General features: G+C 43.5%; 1 protein-coding gene across 5 annotated transcripts in view; it reads left to right on the top strand.

Annotated features, from left to right (window-relative positions):
* Positions 1-19,850, top strand: part of PTPRF (protein tyrosine phosphatase receptor type F) — a 570,835-nt gene that overhangs the window by 162,217 nt on the left and 388,768 nt on the right. The gene's annotated exons all lie outside the window — the stretch shown is intronic.

Raw genomic sequence — 19,850 nt, 5'->3', positions numbered from 1 at the left:
TCAGAGAACTATCCACGATGACTCCAACATGTCTTTCCTGATTAGTTGTAGCTAAATTAGCCCCCATCATATTGTATGTATAGTTTGGGTTATTTTTTCCAATGTGCCTTACTTTACATTTATCCACATTAAATTTCATTTGCCATGTTGTTGGCCAATCACTTAGTTTTGTGAGATCTTTTTGAAGTTCTTCACAGTCTGCTTTGCTTTTAACTATCTTGAGCAGTTTAGTATCATCTGCAAACTTTGCCACCTCCTATTTACTGCTTTCTCCAGATCATTTATGAATAAGTTGAATAGGACTGGTCCTAGGATTGACCCTTGGGGAACACCACTAGTTACCCCTCTCCATTCTGAGAATTTATTTAATTCCTACCCTTTGTTCCCTGTCTTTTAACCAGTTCTCAATCCACGAAAGGATCTTCCCTCTTATCCCATGACAACTTAATTTACGTAAGAGCCTTTGGTGAGGGACCTTGTCAAAGGCTTTCTGGAAATCTAAGTATACTATGTCCACTGGATTCCCCTTGTCCACATGTTTGTTGACCCCTTCAAAGAACTCTAATAGATTAGTAAGACATGATTTCCCTTTACAGAAACCATGTTGTCTTTTGCCCAACAATTTATGTTCTTCTATGTGTCTGACAATTTTATTCTTTACTATTGTTTCAACTAATTTGCCTGGTACTGACGTTAGACTTACCGGTCTGTAATTGCCGGGATCACCTCTAGAGCCCTTTTTAAATAATTGGTGTTACATTAGCTATCTTCCAGTCATTGGGTACAGAAGCTGATTTAAAGGACAGGTTACAAACCATAGTTAATAGTTTCCCAATTTTACATTTTAGTTCTTTCAGAAGTCTTGGGTGAATGCCAATTGGTCCCGGTGTCTCCCAAATGCTGCTGGCATGGTCCTGGGGAGGGTGAGGGGAAATGAAGTCTAACGACAAAGCTGGAAGAGAGCAAAAACTTTCAGGATCTAAGTATTTTAGGGTATACTCTGCCAAGAACAGATAATGTTCAAATGGCCACTGATATCAGAGAGAGTACTGGGAAGTGGCATGTGCAAGTCAGATCAGAAATAGTGTTAGTTGAAGGTGGTATGAATGGGAAAGTGGGTGCCAAAGTCCTTGTGCTTCAAAGGGAAAATATGACACAGGGAAGTTGTTGACAAGTATGATTGGAATACTTGTTTTGCTTACAGATGACAAGTTTTGGGTCCAGCACATTCTGGATTATTCAACAGTGGGTGAGGAACTCTTGCACATGTTTGCACACTACTGTTAAGCATTGTTAGAGTTTGAGTCTACCTCTCAAGCAGGTTGGGAAACGTAAAACTGAGGGGCAGTTAATGCTGAAAAAGTACAGCCAAATCTTATCCACTCAGTAGGTGTTTAATTGGCCCTCTTTTGATTTTTCAGCATAATAGCCCTAAGCACATCAGCAAAGTGGATAAAACCTGTCTGACAAGAGGAAACATCAGTGACTTTGCTGGGGATTATACTGTGTGAGCGAGGAGTTGAGCCCAGAAATCATGAGAATTATGGGAAATTTCTGTAACACATGAGAGAACATTCCATAATTATCTGATTACGCGTGATCCCATAGACATGAGCATTCTCTGACTACCTAAGGGAGTGTATAGAAGATTGTCAGTGCCCTTCAAGGAGGGCTAGCTAAGTGGTGACATACTGAATCAGTGCACTGTGTTAATGACTGACTGTCTTCGCTCTGTCTAAATTTGCATTGGTTATGTGGATTGCCACGGGCACGCAGGGGTGAAAGAAAATGCAGGCCTGTTATTTACCAGGCTGCACGTGGTAATAGACTATATTGGTAAGGGATGCAAGGAGAGTATGGGTCACGATGCAAACTGCAGACACACACACACACCTAAAATTAATCAATTTAAAGTTTTACTGGGGATAATTACAAGGGGTAAGGGAGCAGCGTTTGATTAGCTAATAGAGTTAATGAAACTTAAAAACACACAATGACTAAAATATCTACTGTTAGGTAAAAAGCAAGTCCTCACTCACCTCTCCAGCACCCGAGTTCGTGCGGAGTTGGTATGGGGCTCACAATCTGTCAGAGACCAGACACCAATTCGTTGATCAACGGGCTCACACTATCCTTAGCTTGAAAAGCTTCAGAGTAAGTGTGGCAAGTTTATTAGGGGTGAGCATCAATATTTATACACAGAAGTAAACAAAGTGATTAACAGATCATAATGGTCATGTATAATCAATCAAGATTCTACAGGATAAAACAGGTTAAAATGTAAATTCAGAAAGAGAAAAGGGGAGATGACTACTTAAGGGGAGGGGGGTGTCATGAGTAGTTCACAGGTCAGAGCTTTGATTAAAAGTTCAGACAGAGACATCAAGTCTGGGTTAAGTTTAAGCTCATCAAAAGTTCAGACTCAACATTCCTCCATTTGTAGCTTTGGGATAACTATTTACCAAAAGCTACACCCCATTTTAAGGAGCCAAGGGCCGCTTGGCAATTTCAGCCTGGGCCAACTCGAAGAGAGTAAGGCCCTTGGCTGAAGTAGGAAAAGAATAAACTGACCCACATGAGTCTATGAGGGAGGGGACACACTGAATACAGCAACACAGTATTATAAGGATTACTATGGCCCCAACAATACCCACCAAGAGTTTTTTTAACCCACCCAAATCCAGGCAGCCAATTTCATAAGGCTCCCCACCAATTATAAGGTGGCTGGCCAGAGGAGTAGTTCTTAGCCATGATCTGTTAATCACTTTGTTTACTTCTGTGTATAAATATTGATGCTCACCCCTAATAAACTGACCCACATCAGTCTATGAGGGAGGGGACACACTGAATACAGCAACACAGTATTATAAGGATTACTATGGCCCCAACAATACCCACCAAGAGTTTTTTTAACCCACCCAAATCCAGGCAGCCAATTTCATAAGGCTCCCCACCAATTATAAGGTGGCTGGCCAGAGGAGTAGTTCTTAGCCATTTCCCTTAGATGTTTGGTACATTGAAAAGTGTCAGAGTAGGTGTCATTTACAAAAACACAGCATTCTTCATTTATGAGGGCACAAGTTCCTCCCTGGGCTGCTAACATTATGTCTAAAGCCATGTGGTTTTGCAAAGCTAACTGGCGCAGCTGGGACATTTCCCCGGCCTGATTCTCAAATAGGGTCGCAGTTTCATTGGTTAAAGATTCTAGTAGTCCCTGTTCTGCATTTACTGGAAATTGAGTACATACCCAGCAATTACTTCTGTTTCCTAAAATACGAGTTTTAACCTCATGGGAATATCTAATAAAAGCATTATCTTCATAAGTAGAAAATACACTAAAAAGGCATAATAAAAAACATACAGTTGTCAGAATAAAAGGTCCTCTCATTTTTGCCGAGTCAATTTAAGTCTGATGTCTGAAAGAGGTAAGCTGGTCCACTGGTCGGAGGCAGTGTCCTCAGTGGTGGCAAGAGCTGCTGGTCCGTCACTGTGGTCCACTACGGCTGGCTTGACGTGGGAGTGGTGGATCCAGGATTTGCGTCCTTCCAGGAACACTGCAGTCTGGGTTGTTAAAAGAACCTGGTGGGGTCCAGTAAACCTCGGCTGGAGGGTGTTGCCACGAACGAACTTTTTGGCCCAGACGAAGTCCCCTGGTTGGAACGGGTGGATCTGTTCTTCCAGCGGCACGGTCTGGGAAAACTGCGAGGCTTTCCAAAGGGTACGGAGGCGAACCTGTAGGGAGAGAAACTGGCATGCGGTCATATGATCCCCTCCCAATAGTGAAACATCAGCACGTGGTAGCGCCCCGCCTTTGAAAGGGGGGTGTCCATAGAGCAGTTCAAAGGGGGATAATCCCAATACACGGGTTGGGCGAGTACGAAGGTGAAACAGGACCAAGGGAAGTACCTGAGGCCACTTTAACCCTGTTTCCTGACAGTATTTAGCCAATGTAAACTTAGCTCCCTATTCATACGCTCAACTTTCCCGCTAGACTGGGGGTGGTAGGGTGTATGAAAGGAGTGTGAAATGCCCAGTCCTTGTTCTAAACGGCCAAGGACATGACCAGTAAAGTGAGGTCCGCGATCTGAGTCAAGCACGAGAGGGATGCCAAAACGGGGTACAATGTCTCTAAGGAGAATCTTCGCCACTGTGGCAGCAGTACAATTAGCAGTAGGAAAAGCTTCGACCCAGGAAGTCAGAGGGCAAACCAAAACAAGGAGGTGCTTTTTCCCAAAAGCCTTTGGCATATCTGCAAAGTCAATTTGAAGATGTTGAAATGGAGCAGCAGGCAGAGGTCTTCCACCCTTAATTTTGTTAAGAGGCGGAGCAGGTCCATTACGCTGACATGTGCTGCATGCTTTCACTATTGACAGGCAGTAGGGTTGAATGCCTGGAGCATACCAAAAGCGAGTGATGGTGTCCACAAGGGCGTGCGTGCCGTAGTGACCCCCCTTATCATGGTGCCAGTGAACTGCCACGGGGTATGTGGAGCGAGGGAGGCAGCCTCAGCCATCCGGCATAAGCCAGGTCCCTTATTTGTAAGATGCTATAAACTACTTCCAAACAGTCGTGCTGATCCTGGAGGACTGGCAGGTCAGGAAGCAAGGTAGCTGGATTAAGGGGCCCACACCTTTCAAAAATTAGGTTAGTGTCTTTTAAGAGTTCGGCCTCTAGCTGTTGCTGACGATGGGCCGAAAAGACTTGGGTTGTGCCCCTACGCAGAAGGGCTGACAAGGCATGAGAGGTCCAAACCGTGGTAAAATGACCCAGGGTCAGGCTCTTTGCCTTTGTGATCAGCAGGGCAGCTGCTGCCAGAGTCCGGGTGCAGGATGGGGTTCCCTGAGCGACAGGGTCGATCTGCTGAGAGTAAAAAGCAAGCGGGAAATGGTGGGGCCCGCTCAGCTGGGTAAGGACGCCACTAGCAATTCCGCCCCTCTCGTGGACAAAAAGGTGAAAGGGTTGCTGTAATTGGGGGGGGCGGAGAGACATGGAGGAGGCCACACTGTCCTTGAGTAACTGAAAGGCTTGGATTGTGTCCGGGGACCACTGCAAAGGGTCAGGAGCAAGGTTAGCAGTGAGTCGGTGGAGCGGTTTGCTTAACTCCCCGCAGGACGGCAACCAGGGGTGACAGAAGCCAATTAATTCTAAGAAACCTTGAAGTTGTTTCTTGGTGTTTGGCAGAGGGCAGTTTTGGATAGTCTTTATGCGGACTGGGTCCATTTGTCTCCCCTCTGGGGTTAACAGGAAGCCCAGATATCGGACCTTCTGTGAGACCCACTGAATCTTGTTAGGGTCTATCTTGTGGCCTCTGGTGTGTAGGTATAATAAAAGTGCCTTACCATCGATGCGGAGGGCAGCTTCTTCGCGGTTACCTAATAGGATGTCATCTACGTATAGGACTAACGTGGATCCCTGCGGACTGGTGAAGCCTTCCAAGTAGTGGCGGAGGCATTGGCTGAAAATCATGGGGCTGTCTCTGTAGCCTTGAGGAAGTCGTTGCCAGACATAACTTTGTCCCTCCCAGGTGAAACCAAAGAGATACTGAGAGTCTGGGTGCACAGGAATGCTGAAAAAGGCTGATTTTAAGTCAATAACAGTGAACCACTCAGCATCCCAGGGGATTTGGCTGATGATAGTAGCTGGATCAGGAACTACTGCATGAAGAGGGACCACATACTGATTAACAACCCGTAGATCCTGTACAAAGCGCCAACGAATAGGGTCTCCGTCCTTTTTAGGAGGCTTTTTGACAGGCAGTATAGGGGTGTTACAGGGGGTGCGCTGAGGGCGGACTAGCTTTTGTGCAATGAATCCCTCGATAATGGGGCGGATGCCCTCCCGGGCTTCCAGCGACAGGGGGTATTGAGGGACTGACGGGGGGGTTAAGGAGGGCTTCACTTGAATCCTTACTGGCTCTGCCGAAAGGAGCAGGCCAACATCAGTGTCAGAAATTCCCCAGAGGGTTAAAGGCAAGTCAGTGAGGTCAGGGGAGAGGGGGGGGGGGGTTCCCAATTACCCTGAGTTGGGGCCGAATCTCCTAACACTGTCATCAATAATCCTACCCCTTCAGGAGTGCAGGTTAAAGTAGCCTCAAGCTTACAGAGTAAATCCCGGCCCATCAAAGGGATTAGACAAGCTGGGAAAAAAAGAAAATGGTGAGAAAAACATTTATCAGCATAAATAACATTTAGAGGCAAAGTGAGTCCCAGAGACTGTGGGTTGCCCTCCACCCCAGTTGCAGTTTTAACCTCAGAGGATAGCCAGGGAGAGGGGGCATGATTTAAAAGAGAGAAAGTAGCTCCAGTATCATTGAGGAAGGAGACAGGCAGTCCCTGGACTGAAAGGGTTAGACAGGCTCTTTGCTGGGAGGGGAGAAAGTGAGGAAGGAGCCGGCTAAAGACATTAAGGAAATAAGACCATCACATTGTTTGCCTTCGCCCCCGGGGTACCGTCATTGAGGAGGCTGAGTTTGCTGCAGCTGCTGCTGTTGCCCGTAGTTGATCCAGGCCTGGGGAACGGGCTGAGCTGGTGGTGCAGGGATGTATTCGTCCCTGGTGTAAGTATCTGCGGATGCGACTGGACCCTCTGGGCGTCCCCAGGGGAGGGGTATGCAACCTGCTGCATCTGCTTGATCTTTTGCCTAGTAATTACTCCTCCCGAGGTGTGCCCTTCCATTTCCCCCTTATCCCTCTGCAGAGATTCCGATCTGGAGTCCTGCAGATTCCCCTCTGCGCCCTGGAGAGAGTCCCCCTGCGGAGGAATAGGGGCAGGTGCAGTGGGGACCAACTGACGAGTCAAAACACGCCGTGGTTTACACCCTTCATCGAAATAACATGGAGGGGGGTTCACTCTCGGGAGAATACCTGACTGCCATAATTTTTAAAGATTTCCACAGCTCTGCTGCTGTGTCCCAACAAAACCAGTAACATAACTGTCCCGGATGGTCTTTTTCAATCTGGCTCCTTACTCCTCTTAAGGCAGCCTGTTCGAAAGAGCCATACGAAGGCCACCTCATCTCCGGGTCGGCCAATACCGCGGTATACCCAGTCCAATTCCTTACACACAGTGTGTACAACTTCCTCCTAGACATTCCTGTCTGTACTGGGAGTTTCCCTTCGTTCCATAACTTATTTACAATCCCCAACGGACTCTCAAGAGGCACGCTAGTCCCTTGACCCATGGTGTCTGACAGGAGCCCTCCAACTGGCGTTTACCCTGCTGTCCAGTACACGACCCCTCAATATTGAATTGGCTGGGAGAAATCTCCCGTGGCGCCTGCCAATTCGTATATGAGTGGTCTGACCACTGGACAGAGGCACCGCACCAGAAGGAAATCCCGGACGAGCCCCCAAATTGTTAGGTAAAAAGCAAGTCCTCACTCACCTCTCCAGCACCCGAGTTCGTGCGGAGTTGGTATGGGGCTCACAATCTGTCAGAGACCAGACACCAATTCGTTGATCAACGGGCTCACACTATCCTTAGCTTGAAAAGCTTCAGAGTAAGTGTGGCAAGTTTATTAGGGGTGAGCATCAATATTTATACACAGAAGTAAACAAAGTGATTAACAGATCATAATGGTCATGTATAATCAATCAAGATTCTACAGGATAAAACAGGTTAAAATGTAAATTCAGAAAGAGAAAAGGGGAGATGACTACTTAAGGGGAGGGGGGTGTCATGAGTAGTTCGCAGGTCAGAGCTTTGATTAAAAGTTCAGACAGAGACATCAAGTCTGGGTTAAGTTTAAGCTCATCAAAAGTTCAGACTCAACACTACTAACAATATTTTTGAACAAAAATGCAGCATTTAGTAATAACTGATACTTACAAATACAAACCAACGCATAACGACCGGCAAACGTAGACACTCTGTTTGAAACACGTGAGCTGAGAGAGAGGCTTCGAGGTGATCAGGCTCGGTTACGGGTGTACACAGGATACACAGGATTCGTTTTTCTTTCTCCTCTCCCTGCCTGCACATGGCAGGCAGGCCCATAAAGTACCAACTATGACATCATAGAAGTGTCCTAGGGGACGGGGCCCAAAACCTGTCTGTGTTCGTTTCTGATTGGCACAAGCAAAGTTTACACCAAGTAGGGGAGCAGGTGCCTCAAAGTCTGGCTTCGCCCCCAAAAGGTGAGGAAATGCATATTGTTTTAGAATGCGTGCAACACTGAATGACAAAAGAAGAGGCCAGGGCAATACCGGTATGGGCAAGTTTTACAGGATGCAGACAGGAACTCATCTCAACAGGTTATTCAGACTTGATGTTATTCAGAGAAGCATCAGTTTAGATGAATCTAAAGTGTTTCCAATTTCATAGCACTTGTGTGCTATATATACGATTCGGAAACACAGTTCTGAAAGTTTTCAGCTGGCCTTGAGTAGTTAAGTCATTCCATGGTTCCTAATATGAGCCTAGCTTTTCTGCTAATCTAAGAAAAATAATGATTTAAGACAGGCAAGTCTTGTCCATGCAGTATATAGCTGAAAGTGAGGTCTGAGTGACATACAGTAAAATCTTTTAAAGTAACTTTTTTGTTTTAGCAGTTAAATTGGGCAGGTTCTTACTGATCTAGCGCATAGTTTAACTTGGGGGGGGTTCTTTAAAATAATTTCCTTAGTAAAATCAATCTGAGTTGAATGAATAAAACCCCCAACACAAACAAGCCCTAACCCCCACTCCCCCACTCTCTTCCTGCTATTCAGATGAATGGGAGTAAAAAAGAAAAGGAGAGAGTTTTGAGAGTTACCTTTTCAGTCACATCAGGCTGGATCTAAGTCAGAAAGGAATGATTTTACAAGAGAGACCCTAAAGATAAACTGTAACCTAGATTAGCAAAATTCAGATTGTTTTGTAAAATTTGGTAATGGCGTTACTTCCTGAAGCATGCTCTCCGAATTGTTTTAATCACAAATCAGCGTATTAGTGCTCTTTCAGGAATTTAACATCATACGCAAAGTTTGCTTTTTAATATTGTAGTCATGAAGTTAATAAACTCCCTGAAGTGAAAAGCTGCTCAGCCCAAACTATTGTAAAAGTGCAATTTACAAGAATTTTCTTTAGAAATATGCATCTCTCGGCCGAGATTTGAGGGTGTGGGGGTGCTTTTTATTTTTGTTTTTTTTAACACTGAAACTGCCACCATAGCAGTTTGGAAGGTTCCAAGTTAATTTGGAACACGTATTTTAAATTGAGCTTTCTCTTGGCATCCAATATTCTAATCCCAAATTACAAAACAGTAATAATGATAATTGATGTCATCTTTTAATTCTTTCATATTTATATACCTAGATCGCACTGTTACAAAATATAATCCATTCAGAGTGACTCAATTATATATACCACTAACATGTTTTATTGGCCAGAGCATCTTATACTTACTTGAAAATAGTAAAGTTCTGGATACTTTTGTCTGCTATATAATAAACAGTTGTTTGCAGTGATGTTGTAACTGTGTTTCATCCCATGATATTAGAGAGACAATGTTGGTCCAATAAAAGATATTATCTCACTTACCTTGTGTCTTTAATATAATGAACAGGACCTGCTGGTTCACTATCAGATGAAAACTAGTGAATAACATCACAGAACATTGACTGACCTTGTGGGCCTATCCCAACATTCCTGCATATCACTGTGTAAGGCCCTTTGGACTTAAGACATGTTACAGTTCATTTTACCTAACAAATAAGTCAACTTTCGAGTCCTTGAGTATATTGATGCCTCAAGGGGTTAGCTGTTGGAGTTACCATTAGTTGTGTGTGTGTTTTAAAGATGCAAATTTAGACTAGTGTGTACTGATGGTGAAGTTCATCTTTGGCTGAAGCTGCATGCTTACTTATCCTACACTGGGGATTTCTTTGCAAAACTGAATATCTTAGAAAACAGTATTAACAGGCAGCTGAAGATGATGCAAAATGTAATCACATTTGCAAAACTGAACATAAGCACTAGCCCTCTGGTTCTTTTAACTTTCCTTTTGTTTCATCAGTACATTTCATAGAATCACAGGACTGGAAGGGAGCTCGAGAGGTCATCTAGTCCAGTCCCCTGCACTCATGGCAGGACTAAGTATTATCTAGATCATCCCTGACAGGTATTTGTCTAATCTGCTTTTAAAATTCTCCAATGGTGGGGATTCCACAATCTCCCTAGGCAATTTGTTGGTGGCTTTTGTTTTGTCATAGTATCTACTAATTATTTTTGTTACCTGAAGGTTATATAATAAAGGAGATTGTAGAATCATCATAACTGACAATTTAACTTTGTCATAACACACAGTCAGCAATTGCTAGCACTCTGAAGCAGTGTGTTTGAATAGCTGCCACAGTGTGTGCATGCTTTTAAACCCGAGACAAACGCTGAACTCATTTAAAAATACAAGATATACATGTCTATGCATATAAGGAGTTTTGGTGCCACGCTCTCCTTTGAGGATAAGTTTAATGCTAATTAAATTGGTTATGTTCTATCCGGTATCAGGGCATTCTTGATGTTTGGTTAACTACTGCCAGACTGATTCATGTTAGTATTGGAATAATGTGGGATGGGGTTTCAATGGAAAAAGGACTGTGTAGTTAAAAAGTATCTGGGTATTTTTTGTGGTAGGGAGGAATGGCCAATAAGTTGCCATTCCAGGTTCTTTAGTCACATTTGGTGACAACAGCGGGAATATTTGTGCAGATAGTGGCATCTAGCTGTAGAGTTTCTGGATAAAAAGTTCCACGCAGTTTGGATGTGTATCACATTACATTCTTAGGCAAGACTGTGGAGACCTAAAGCTGCTTGAAATAATTGGGTTTGCTATACAGTAGTTGAACAGTTACGTGGTTAGCAGACTCTTCTGACCCAATCCAAACATAATCTGAATTTTGACAGTAGTAAACTGGAACAGGAAGAGTAGAAAATTACTGGTATTTCATTGGCTCTGGCTTTGTTCTGTGTTCTTCTTTTATGTATCTACCACCAGCGCCAGAAATGGCCTCTCTCCTCCCCCCGCGCGCCTCCCCCCCGTTTTAACAAAAGAATCATACACACACTCTGGGGTATTTAAGTATTAATTCTCCACCACTTTGGCCTTGCCCCTCTTCCCCACTTTTACAAAGGTTTTTGGGCCACTGTTCTCCCCCCGCCCCCTCCTACCTGGCTGGGAGGGAGCGAGCCATGACCTGGCCTGGTTGGCCAGCACCCGGGTCCTGCTTTGCATTGACGGTTACTGGGTCCTTACCTGTCAGTTACCAAAACTGCAGTGGAGGGTCCTATTGGTGCCGGTGACCTGCTACCTAAGGGCTTTGGGTTGGTTAGCAGGGAGAGAAAGGTAAGGAGAATGTGTGTGGGGTGGGACTGGGGGCTAGGGCTCTGGGAGGATCGGGCCATTTGGGGTGTGGAGGGGTCTTTGGCAGTCCTTCTGACGCCTGTGTTATCTATCCATTAGAGCACAAAGATCATAGTTAAAGGACTGTTTAAATTATGAACAGTTTTTCATTAGAGACGGGCAGCAGGAAAGGTCTTATTGACAGTAATATCTGACACATGAACAGTTAAGATGTGCATGGGTTGAAGAAAAATCAAATCAAACAAGCTTGTTTTTAATGCCTTCTAAAAATTAACGGCACTGAAAGTAGACTTCAGTACTTTGTGAGACAAGGGTATGACTGTTAGTAACTATCCTAGAGGTAAATATCCTCATACAGATTCATATTTTGGACTAGACTGTTGCAATATTGTCTTGTAATACTGGAACAGTCATAGAAGTGTAGGACTGGAAGGGACCTCAATAGGTGATCTAGTCTAGGCCCCTGCACTCCAGGCAGGACTAAGTAATAATTGGACCATTCCCGACAGGTGTTTGTCTAACCCAGTGGTTCTCAATCTATTTACCATTGTGGGCCACGTATGCAGTTCTCTGTGTTTTGTTGGCCGCAGCCACACACTATATATACTATCTGTCTGACCTGAGGATGTCACATGAGCTGCAGCTGTGTGTTGATAGATCTGCGAGAGGACTGCGGGCTGAGAGCCACTGGTCTAACCTGTTCTTAAGAACCTCTTGTGACAGAGATTCCGCATCCGCCAGTGGCAATTTGTTCCAGTGCTTATCTACCCTGACAGTTAGGAAGTTTTTCCTAATGTCCAACCTAAACCTCCCTTGCTGCAATTTAAGCCCATTGCTTCTTGTCCTATCCTCAGAGTTTAATGAGAACAATTTTTCACCCTCCTCCTTGTAACAATCTTGTGTACACTTGAAAATTGTTATTATGTTCCCTGTCCGTCTTCTCTTCTCCAGACTAAACAAACCCATGTTTTTCAGTCTTCCCTCATAGGTCATGTTTTCTAGATCTTTAATTATTTTTGTTGCTCTCCTCTGTACTTTCTCCAGTTTGTCCATATCTTCCCTGAAATGTGGTGCCCAGAACTGGACACAGTACTCCAGCTGAGGCCTTATCAGTGTGGAGTAGAGCAGAAGAATTACTTCTCGTGTCTTGCTTACAAACATTCCTTCTAACACATCCCAGAACGATGTTTATTTTTTCTTACAACTGTTATACTGTTGACTCACACGTACCTTGTGATCCACTATGAGACCCAGATCCCTTTCCAGAGTACTCCTTCCTAGGCAGTTATTTCCCATTTTGTAGGTGCAATTGATTGTACCTTCCTGAGGAGTACTTCGCATTTGTCCCTATTGAATTTCATCCTATTTACTTCAGACCATTTCTCCATTTTGTCCAGACCATTTTGGATTTTAATCCTATCCTCCAAAGCACTTGCAACTTCTCCCAGCTTGGTATCATCCGCAAACTTTATAAGCGTACTCTCCATGACATTATCTAAATCACACAAAAACTTTTTCACTAGGAGGGTGGTGAAGCACTGGAATGGGTTACCTAGGGAAGTGGCAGAATCTCCTTCCTTAGAGGTTTTTAAGGTCAGTCTTGACAAAGTCCTGGCTGGGATGATTTAGTTGGGGATTGGTCCTGCTTTGAGCAGAGGGTTGGACTAGATGACCTCCTGAGGTCCCTTCCAACCTGATATTCTATGATTCTATGAAAATAATAATACGTGGCCAGTCATTTTGCTGTTAGGAAAAATATATATATAAATATAATTAAATATTTCCTTGTCATACTGTTTAAATATGAATATATAGTAAATTAAAACCACTTAACACGTTTTGTTCCAAGAGTCTATTTTTTGTCTAGCACATTGTTCAGTATAGTCCTTTGAACCACCATGACTCACACCTCCCCTCCCCACAAAAATACATAAACCATTAAATTAATACAATGGACCCCAAAGATACTAAACTTAATTTATAGATTCCAAGACTAGAAAGGAACCACTTTGACCATCTAGTCTGACCTCCTGGGTAACACGGGCCAGAGAACTTCCCCAAAATGGGGAAGGGATAGCTCAGTGGTTTGAGCATTGGCCTGCTAAACCCAGGGTTGTGAGTTCAATCCTTGAGGGGGCCACTTGGGAATCTGGGGCAAAATCAGTACTTGGTCCTGCTAGTGAAGGCAGGGGGCTGGACTCGATGACCTTTCAAGGTCCCTTCCAGTTCTAGGAGATGGGATATCTCCATTATTTATTTATTTTATTTATTTTAAAATAATTCCTAGATCATATATTGTAGAAAAACATCCAATTTTGAGTTAAAAATTGTCTGTGATGAAGAATCCACCATGACCCTTGGTAAATTGTTCCAATGGTTAATTACTTTCTCCATTATAAATTAAAGCCTTATTTCTACTCTGAATTTGTCTAGCTTCAACTTCCAGCCATTGGATCATGTTAGACCTGTCTCTGCTAGATTGAAGAGCCCGGTATTAAATATTTATTTCCATGTAGATACTTAGAATGTTAAGGGGTAACTTGATTATAGTCTCTTTGTTAAGCTAAGTAGATTGAGCTCTTTGAGTCTATTACTATAAGGCAGGTTTTCTAATCCTTTAATCATTCTCATGGCTCTTCTCTAAACCTTCTCCAATTTATCAACATCCTGTTTGAATTGTGGGCACCCAGCATTCCTCCAGCTGTCTCACCAGTGATCAGTCTAGAAGTAAAATAGCCTCTCTACTTCTACACAAGAGTCCCCTGTTTATGCATCCCAGGATCCATGGCTCTTTTGGCCACAGCATCACGGTGGGAGCTCATGTTTAAGGCTTGCAGGGGCCTCCTGCCATTCTCTGCTTCAGTCCCAGGGGCTGCAGACTCTGGAGCTGACAGCCAGTGGGGCCCTGGCAGGGTTCCAGCGACCGGGGGCCCCCTGCAAAGTTCCGGCCACAGGTGACAGATTCCTGAGGGTTCCAGCGATGGGCAGCAGTCTTGCGTGGGGGGAGGGAGACCCTCGGGCAAGCGGCTGGGGGTGTCCCATTTTCTATTTGGGAGATATGGTCACCCTGCAGCTCCCAGCCGCCATGGGCAGAGGGGGAACCCCACAGCTCCCAGCCACCATAGTGGTGGAGGAAACCACGGAGCCGCAGCAGCAAAAGTCACAGACAGATCACGGCTTCCATTAATTTTTGTTTATTGCCCGTTACCTGTCCATGCTTTTTACTAAAAATAACCATGATAAAATCTTAGCCTTAGTCATGTTCAGCTGATTATCCATCACAACCCTCCAATCGTTTTCAGAGTCACTGATTCCCAGGACAAAGTCCCCCATCCTGTAAGTACGGCTTACATTTCTTTGTTCCTAGCTGTATACATTTACCTTAGCTGCAGGTTTGTGCCCAGTTTACCAAGCAGGCCAGATTGCTCTGGGTCTTTAACATGTCATCTTCATTATTCCCCCAGTTTGTGTCATCTGCACACTTCATCCATGATCATTTTCTGTTTTCTTCCAGGTCATTGATAAAAGTATTAAATAGCATAGGGCCCAGAACTGATCCCTGCGGGACTCAACTGGAAACGCACCATCTCAGTAACAATCCCTCATTTACAATTGCATTTTGAGTCCTGTCAGCCAGTTTTTAATCCATTTAATATAGGCCATGTTAATTTTATATCATTCTAGTTTTTTAAACAAAATGCCATGTGGTACCGAATGAAATGCCTTACACAAGTCTTAAGTATATGACGTCAACACTATTTCCTTATCAAAGTTGTAATCTCATAAAAAAGATATCAAGTTAGTTTGACAGGATCTGTTTTCCATAACCCATGTTGATTTGCATTAATTACATTACCCTCCTTCGGTTCTTTATTAATTGACTCCCATATCAGCCAGTCCATTATCTTGCCTGGGATTGATGTTAAACTGCCAGACCTATATTTACCTGGGTCATCCCGTTTACCCTTTTTAAAAGTTGGCACAATGTTAGCTTTCTGCATTTCTGCCAACTTCCATTTTCCTTCCATTTGTTACATTATTATTTTTTGTATGGCTGCCTTCACTTCCCCCCAAGATCGGTTTTTGAATCGGCATGACTTTCTTCCTCAGTTGTGGGATTGTGGCTTTTGGGGCATCTTGTAAGGTGTTCTTAAATGATTTCCAATTATCATTCACATTTTTCAGTTTAAATTCTTCCTCCTGGCTGATTTGGTTCATATTTGTTTCAGTTTTGTGAAATTGGCAAATATATATCACTGGTCTAGACTTTATTCTGCTCACACATTATAAGTGTGATCAAGTTATGATCACTTATATCTAAGATGCCTTTATTTTTTTAGTTCTGTGATCAGTTCCTTTTTATCTGTTAAGTCAAGGTCTAATAAAGTATTCCCCTGTGTTGGCTGCAACACTTTCTGAATTAGGAAATTGTCATCTATAATGTTTAAAAATTCCCAGGATATTTGAGTACTGGCAGCATATGTCACTCAGACTGAAGTTCCCCATGATCATACAGTTTTTCAATAAGTCTTGCAAGGAATTGCCGTATCTGTTACAACCATAACTGTACCCAGTATTCTAGATGAGGTTTTACCGGTGCCTTATGCTATGGCAGTAAATACTTCCCTATTTCTGCTGCAGATGCCTCACCTGATGCATCCTAGGATCGCATTTGCCTCTCTCTCTCAGGGCTGCATCACACTGGTGGCTAATAATTGTCCTTTGATCAACTTAATACAGCCAGGTCTTTCTCCTCCTCCTGTCGTTTCCGATGAGCCCTTGTATGTGAAGGTGTAATCTGTTCATATTTTTTTAAAGGCACTGTTTATACAGAGCACAGATCAAAGGGGGCCCAGATCCTGATTGGGGCCTTTGTGTGCTAAAGTTAATCTAAATTATTAATCAAGTAAACAAAAATGTACAGCGTTGGGAAATAATGAGATGTTTACTTGTATACACACATTTTGGAAACTTAACATTCTACCCGGAATTACTCTCCTTAGTATATGGGCTGTGAGCAGGCTGGTGTGATGGGGATCCCATGGAGGAATTTTTGAGGAGACAACACAGCTGTGACTGGTTTATGTTCCAGCTTCAGAGCTGGAGTAGCCCCCATTCCACCCGAACTTCCTCTCCATGGGGGAAATGGCTGATAGTTGTGCATAGCCACAGATCCATCAGACTTGCTCTTCCTGCAGTCTGTCCTACCCAGAAGTCCCTACTGAGGAGGTGCACAGTGTCCTTGCTCAGCTCAGCTCCCATGTATACATCCCTACATAGCCTTCCCAAATCCTACCCATCCTGCTGTGCTGCAGAAACATACCAGTTCTGCTGCAGACATGACTCTGTTTCTAAAAAAAAACAATAAAAAAATAAAAAAATACTCCAGATATCCTTTAGAACAGGATATACTCCTGAAGAACTGATGGTGCATATTTTGCAAAAGAATATTTGACCCTTAAGTACTGTACAGTCTCCTATTATAGTCCTTTGTTTATTTTGTCGATGTGCTGTCCTTTATTCCCTGACTAAATCAACATGTGCTACTTACCATACTATCATTTAAACTCCTTGTTAAATTACAGTTGCATGTGTACCCTATAATTGCCAGTGAAACACACTGTGATATTTTTATGCAAATGAAACTACACAAACCTGCATTGTACTGTACTGAATATTAGATGGCGATCCTTGCTTTGTAGTGTAGGGTAAAACATGTGCCTGATCAGAATGGCTCATCATTTTCTGTTGCTATAAACTACTAAGAAAGCATGTGATCAGTGACTTCCAATATCTGATTCTTCAAAATATCCCTGCCAACGAAATAGTCATGAGCTTGTTAGTTATATACAATCCATAACATGCAATGGTTAAGTATTAATATTCATAGACTGTGCTTAAAGATCAAGAATGAATCCTATGGAATGAAACCTAGGAAGTTTGATTGTTGGCTCTGTGAAATTTCATAAGGAGGTCATAGAGATTTAAGCTTTACCTTATGAAAGGAAGTCACTGTTTCATGAACTTGATCAACAATTAAGTGGAATTGCTGATTTAGAATATAGAAGAATTTAGACGAATGTGTCTTTCAAAGTCTGATTTAATCACTTAAAAATGTAGCTAGGCTGCTTGACAAAGGACCAGACTCCTCACTCTGCAAGACGAATTGTCTTTCTTGCCCATCTTTCCCCATTTTGTTAATCATATAGATGCCCTTTTTCAAGCAGTTCCATTAAATTAATGAGGCCACCTCATTCAGAGGTGTGGCTGATTTAAGATTAACTTCCTTGATAGCCATTAGCAGTCTGCAGGGTCTAATTTCTTCAGTTAGTGATGAGGGAGCTGACCCTGCTCGTCTGTTGGAGCATAGTGCTTTGCATCCAGAGAGATGGTATTTATATGGTGGTTTAGAGACTGGAGACCATCTGTGTAGTCAGGGTTAATTGCATTATATAATATATTCCTTTCCACTTTATAATATTTTTAAAAGCCTTAAAATTAAGGGGGTAAGAGTTTGAATCCTCTTTTGGGTATCTCATTGAATTATAAATTGATTCTTGTTTATAATCTTACACATTTTCTTTGCAAGTGTTTCCTAGCAGTGTTCCACTTTGTCATCCACCACACAGGGCCAAGGAAAAAGATTTCCTCTTGATTTTTTCTTTAGCATAATTACTGCCAAATGGCAAATACTTTTGTCTGCTGTGTCCAGGGGTGTGCTATTGGTAGTGAGCTAAGTTCCCTCTAAGCTGCACATGTTTGCAGCAGGATATCAAGGGCCGTGCAGGTGGGGAGAAGCACCTCTCCCCTGGGCACAGCAGCGCTGTGGCTGGGGGAGAGGTGCCTTGCCGTGGCAGCGCTGGGGCCCAGGGAGAGGCACTTTTTCCCGGTTCCGGGCTGTTGCGGCAAGAGAGGGCTGGAGGAGTCCTCTCTCCCCGCTACAGCCCCGGGGCAGCCTGCACCCCAAATCCATCATTGCTGGAGCCCTCAGCCCTCCCCCCCCACTCCAACTCTCTGCCCCAGCCCTGAGCCCCATCCCACACCATGAACCCCTCATCCCTGGCCGCACCCCAGAACCCTCACCCCCAGCCGGAGCCCTCTGACCCAACCCTGAGCCCCCTCTTGCACCCCCAACCAGAGCCCTCCCCCCACACACCCCAAATCCCTCTGCCCCACCCCCCATCACCTCCATATTGGTGCACATAACAAAATTCGTTTTGCCCATAGATGTAAAACATAGGAGGGAACATTGGTACAGAGTGTGTGAAAGAAGGAACATTGGATAGGGTTTTTTCGGATGTTTTAACTTGCCCAGAGAGTACTACCCATCGGCACTGTCTGAATCAAGGAGTCTAACTGACGAAACGTGCTAGGAAGAAGGGCTGGTAAAACCAGTCTATGGATGTTATGACAAGTATGTTACATTTTTTCCTCCATAGGAGAGTGACTGATTGGCTGTAGATGTTCCTGACATCATCTGACAAAAAGGGTTACTTTATCTGAAAACAGCACAGTTACAGATGAGAGAGCTCCAGAAAAGTGTCACTCATTTTTACTAGTGACATCCATCACTTCCTAATTATAGCTGCTTTCAGGTAAAGAAACAAGTTCTCTTCACTGTCCCTTTAGAGACGCTCTGCAGTACCCAGAGAGGGTTAAAGCATTTTCTTTATGCCAGTGGCACTGTAAGCAATGGGATTAAATTTATTAACTTAGTGTGTATATGTATTACATATACATACACGTGCATACACATGCTCTGTGTAAAATTGACAATGACCACAATAGTCAAGGTTGCATAACTCTTTCTAGTGTAAGCACCTCTTTTCAGCTACCAAATATTTATGGAGTGTTGAAGGCTGAATTTTTCCATTTTTATGTATTTTTTAAACAGAGATCAAAATAGTTTAAGCAGTTTTGAGAGTAAGAAGAATGGCAGAAAGAGAAACTTTTCCCATTAAAAAAAAGTAGAAATTTGGTAGTGAAATGGAGAGGTGACTTTTACTGTTCTGAAAAAATGTCTCTTTGTGCATGTTTGTGTGTTTGTTTGCACTGGAGTTATGTTTTTGAGATGTTAGTAACAAATTATAGATGTGTAAAATTTTCAACAGCATCAAAGTGATTTAGAAGCCTGAATCCCCATGGAAAAGCTAAAAAATGTTGGGGGGTTAAAAGTGGTTCCTCTGTAAATCATCTCTTATTTTCTTTCTGTTTGGGGGCTCCTCAACATCCATTTCATCCTGATCTTCAAGGCCTGAAATGAGAGGTCTGCCTTTTATTCTGTCCTGGGAGGGCTGCACATGGCTCGCTCCCTTACCTTGTTCCTGGATTCACTGGATGGGTGTTTGGAAGCTCTCTCTGCTTGCTATACCTCCTCCTAGGGACTGAGCACTTGCTACCTCAGTGTGGTGGCTTGTGCCAAGGTTTCTTGAAAAGCAGTGTAAAATGGGTCAGTTGTTTGGTTTTGATTGTGGCGTTATGGTGAGCTTTTCAAAAGCATTCAGTGTTGGCC

The sequence above is a fragment of the Malaclemys terrapin genome, chromosome 8, assembly GCF_027887155.1.
Source record: "Malaclemys terrapin pileata isolate rMalTer1 chromosome 8, rMalTer1.hap1, whole genome shotgun sequence".
NCBI classification, from domain to species: Eukaryota; Metazoa; Chordata; order Testudines; family Emydidae; genus Malaclemys; species Malaclemys terrapin.
Note: the sequence above shows the minus strand (reverse complement) of the source record. Positions and strands in the feature narration are given on the sequence as shown.